At 45.9% G+C, this 4,982-nt stretch overlaps 1 long non-coding RNA gene across 1 annotated transcript; it reads left to right on the forward strand.

The window, feature by feature from the left end:
- Nucleotides 1-54: 54 nt before the first annotated feature.
- On the forward strand, nucleotides 55-2,196 carry LOC307204386. The gene is made up of 3 exons (XR_013833665.1): nucleotides 55-159; nucleotides 1,299-1,473; nucleotides 1,585-2,196. It is a non-coding gene; the product is annotated as an uncharacterized lncRNA (long non-coding RNA).
- The last annotated feature ends 2,786 nt before the right edge of the window (nucleotides 2,197-4,982 follow it).

Here is a 4,982-nt window from a genome sequence, read left to right on the forward strand (position 1 = left end):
CGCTCGTCCTAAGGTTCTTTGGAAGCAGGCAAGGCCGTGTCTCCGCTCCTGACCCGAGCAAGCCACGCCCTCTTTCCTCCTATTAACTCTTCACCTCCCGATTTCAGTGTGCATGCACACGAAAGCTTATACCAAGAACAAACTTAGTTGGTCTCTAAGGTGCTACTGGACATGTGTGTATGTATAATACACACACATACATATATAATCGATTCTGCTGTAAGCTTTGTTCTGCGTTTAAGAAGCCTTAATGCGGATCCAAGCTCAAAGTACAGTAACCAAACAAAACAGGCATTTGTCTATGTAGGAACGCCATAGCTTTAAGCATACGAAAAGAACATTGGGAACTGTAGTTCACCACTCAGATCTACAGCTCCCAGGATTTTTGTGTGTGTGGTGGGTGCTTTAAAGGTGTTTTGTGTAGGCAAGTGAACTCTGTTAAGTGGCACTTGCTCCTAGTATGCATGGATCTAGCTGCAAAAATATTTTACTTATCTATTTATTGTATTTACAAATCACCCTTCTGCCAAGGCAACCAAGGCAGTCTACAGTTTTAAAGTAAGGGTGCACATTTCTTTAGAATTGGGTCCCAGTGAAATCAAGAGCAGTCCTCAGTGCTAAATGTGCTCTCCTGCCCAGCTCCAGTTGCAAGGCTAGCAATGAGGGTGGCAAGCTTCCACCCTTACTTGGGAGCATATGAGAGACAGTGTGGCGTAATGGTTAGACTGTTGGACTAGGACCTGGGAGGATTCAAATCCCCACTAGGCCATGAGGCTCACTGGCTGATCATAGTGGCATAGTGGTATCTTAGCCTAACCTGCTTCACAAGGTTGTTGTGAGGATAAAATGGAGAAGAGGAGAACCATGTTTACCACCTTGAGTGTCTTAGAGGAAAAAGTGTCATACAAAATTTAATAAATAAAATGGATAATAATAAAGAAGTACTACTGAACTCAGTGGTGCTGACTTCTGAATAAGCAGGATATGGATCCAACTGCTAAGAATGTGTAGGAGCAAGCCCCATTGAAATCCACAATGTTCCTTAAGAGACATGCATAAATTCAGGGTTGGCAAGGTGAGGCAAGGTGAGGCAACAGGTAGAAGTGAAGTTTCATGAGCACATAAGCAGAGGCTGATGGTCCATCTTGTCCAGCATCCTATTCTCCTAGTGGCCAACAAGATGCCTCTTATGAGAAGCACAAAAGAAATAATAATAATAACCAAACGCAAAATTTGAAATTGGCTATTATGTAGCTTAACAGTGGAAATCGTTTCACATATTTATCGCACTTATCTAGATTGCATCTCTCCTGAAGCTGGCCTGGTTTTAGCAAAGATGTGACGAGGGCTCCCATCATTTTGTCAGCTTCCAAACGTGCCTGCAAAGTTACCTGGAGAGGAAATCTTAAATGCAGGCAATTTTATGTTCGAGATTGACGCTCTGAGGTGTGCTCTCTGATGCCACGTCTAAAGGTTTCTATCCTTTTTTTCTGATTTCTATGGAAACGTCACCCAAAAGCTTTCTTCTAATTTTGTTTCTTCCCTGAATTTGAAGCTAATAGAGTCTCATTTTCTTTCTCCCAGAAAGTCATCCAGCATCAATCTGCACAAATAGTGTTGTAATTTGTTATCTGCTGGCTACATTGCAGGAAACAATTTTGGTACTACGATGCAGGCACTGGACACACTGCCAATGGACTTTCAATGTGGATGGTGCTTGACTTTATTATCATGTGGAGGGGGGGGTACCATAGAAGAGAACCCAGCATGACATTGTGGTGCTTGTGGGTGTGTAGTTAAACCATCCTGTAGGGATGATCGCGGAGTGGGGAGTGGGGTTCGCAGGGAGCACACTCCCCACCCGCAGGCAGCCTCAGCCTGCCTGCACGCGTGACCTTGGGGTGCGGAGCACACACCCCCCTCACAGACAAAGCCACGGCTGTCTGAACATCGTTGCCTCTGTCTAACCTTTTGCGGTCTCAGTAGTCTGAGGTGCCCTGTCTGTAACCTATGTCTCTGAGACCTTTTGTCTCCTTCGTCATACACTGTGCCAGGGGAAAAATGACACGGTGGAAACAGGTGCCAAAATAACTTTGTACCACCCCACGATCTTGGGACCGGAAGATGTGTAAAGGTCACAGCCCAAAATGTATCTGCCTGGGTTTGCATATTGTGTCAATAAAAGGAGGCTCCACAGGGCTGGCCGGCAGCTCGCTTTCAGGTCACCTGTGCGCAGCTCATCTGCATTATGAACTCCTGCCTCATGTCCTTCACTTCACATCCAATGTTGTTGTTTTTTAATAAAAAAAACAATGCCAAAGATCAGTGTTCAAATCAGGGATCATCAAACTTTTGGGGGGCTGGTGGGTACATTTGGAAGCCTGAGAAAGTGTCATGGCCTCCTCTCTGAAAATGGCTGCCATGGTGTAGGTTACATAACAGAAAATGGCAGGTGCATGCCCATTCCATTCAAGCACTATATAAACTGCATGCAATAAAACAAATAAAAGTATTTCTTGCAATCCATAATCTTATATAGACCCTTGGAACAACAGATGTCAATATCTTATGAGAGGCATCTCTGATTTTGTGTGTGTGTGTTTGCTTGCTGTTGGTTTAAGATGCTTCAGCCTGTGTTGTAAACCACTAAGAGTTTTGTTAACATGTAAGCATTGTATAAGGGACACGGGTGGCACTGTGGGTAAAACCTCAGCGCCTAGGGCTTGCCTATCGCATGGTCGGCGGTTCGAATCCCCGCAATGGGGTGAGCTCCCGTCTTTCGGTCCCAGCTCCTGACCACCTAGCAGTTCGAAAGCACCCCTAAGTGCAAGTAGATAAATAGGTACCGCTTTCTAGCGCGAAGGTAAACGGCGTTTCTGTGTGCTGCGCTGGTGCTGGCTTGCCAGAGCAGCTTCGTCACGCTGGCCACGTGACCTGGAAGTGTCTCCGGACAGCACTGGCCCCCGACCTCTTAAGTGAGATGGGCGCACAACCCTAGAGTCGGACACGACTGGCCTGTATGGGCAGGGGTACCTTTACCTTTAAGCATTGTATAAATTGTCTAAATAAATAAATGAAAAGATTGCCTCTTCCTGAGAGGGTTGAAATGAAAGCAAAAAGGCAACACTGACTCAGTAGGGTGGTGTGTGTGTGTGTGTGTGTGTGTGTGTGTGCCTTCCAGCAGTGACAGATACCAATGGGGTCAGATCCTGATCTTTGCCCTCTCTCTGCATGAAGGAGAGCCACACCTTGAACCAGCCACAAGCAAATGGATTCAAATGGCAAGAAAGGAGATTCCATCCAACCACTAGGGAGAACTTGATGACAGTAAGAGCTGTTTGACAGCAGAAAGGACAACCTCAGAAATTCATGGACTCTCCTTCATTGGAGAGCTTGGGTGGCCATCTGTTAGGGCTGCTTTTGCTGTGATTCTTGCCTTGCAGGGGTTGGACTACATGACCCTTGGTGGTCTCTTCCAACTCTACGATTCTGTGACATGCCATGCAGACTGCTGGTTCCAAAATAATGATATTCCAGGAGTCACTCTGCAAGAAAAGCAGCAGCAGCAGCAAATGTGTTGGATGGCCTTGGGGCTCTGTAAAATCATGAATTATTAAGTTTCTTGTCCGTCATTCCCAAGGGTACCCATTATTATGGGTATTAAATTTCCCATCCAAGAAGGGGGCGGAAATAACGGAGGGGGGCACACACAGGTTCTAGAAGCCATTCTGCAGATCGCTTTGATAGCCTTAATGCAAGAGTTTGCAAATTGATTGTTGGATTAGGGAGCTGCTCGAGAGTTAATTGATTTTAAATTTGGGGAATGCAGCAACGAGCGATGAAATATGGTCACTTTCTTTAAACTCCTGCTATCTTTTTTTCAAGAGAGAGAGGGGGCGAAATGAGAGGCACAAATTACCCCGGGAACGTCACAGGGAGATGATGGATCTGTCTCCCATTTTGCATCAAATGAGCAATTAAAATGTAAAATGAGGAAGCGGGGAACATTTGCTTCCCTGCTCTGAATTTACTAGATCATGGATCTCTTTAGTCCTAAGTGACTTCTCGGGCAATTTATTGCTCCCACACTCCATGCCACAGTTGTCCAGAGACCTCAGTGTCCAAACACTCCTATAAAGAGGGCACAATTAAACTATGGAACTCCCTCCCACAGGAGGCAGTGATGACCACCAACTTGGTTGGCTTTAAAAAAGGATTAGACAAATTCATGGAGGAGGAGGAGGAGGAGGAGGAGGAGAAGAAGAAGAAGAAGAAGAGTTTGGATTTGATATCCCACTTTATCACTACCCAAAGGAGTCTCAAAGCGGCTAACATTCTCCTTTCCCTTTCTCCCCCACAACAAACACTCTGTGAGGTGAGTGGGGCTGAGAGACTTCAGAGAAGTGTGACTAGCCCAAGGTCACCCAGCAGCTGCATGTGGAGGAGCGGGGAATTGAACCCGGTTCCCCAGATTACGAGACTACCGCTCTTAACCACTACACCACAAAGGGCTATTGATGGCTACTAGCCATGATGGCTATGCTCTGCCTCTACCACCACTCCCCAGGCTCTGATGGGCCCACAGCGTATTCCTCTGCACCCAACCAGTCCATGACATTCTGCTACGTGATGAAGTGCTTTCTTTTGTATGTCCAAGATCTGAAGTTTGTGTGGTGATGCGGGGGTTGACAGCAGTAGGATCCTACAGCCCTCTCCTACCCCAAGAGAGGGAGAAAAACAAGCGTATAATTGGCTAACAATAACACGCTTTCTATCCGTGTATATATATCTTCCGTGGTGCTGCGATTGTTCATTGTTAACATTTCCCGTTAAGCAAACCTGAGTTATTTGAAAGCTTTCAGAAGCATTTGTGTAAAACACCCCAGGTTTGTGCTGGGATATGCTAAATGTACAATGGAAGCTTGCCAATTAATTGAGGCGGCAGTGGAGATAATGGGTTTATGGAAATGGAGGATTCCTGC

The sequence above is a fragment of the Podarcis cretensis genome (assembly GCF_951804945.1).
Source record: "Podarcis cretensis genome assembly, chromosome: 15".
In the NCBI taxonomy this organism is placed as follows: Eukaryota; Metazoa; Chordata; class Lepidosauria; order Squamata; family Lacertidae; genus Podarcis; species Podarcis cretensis.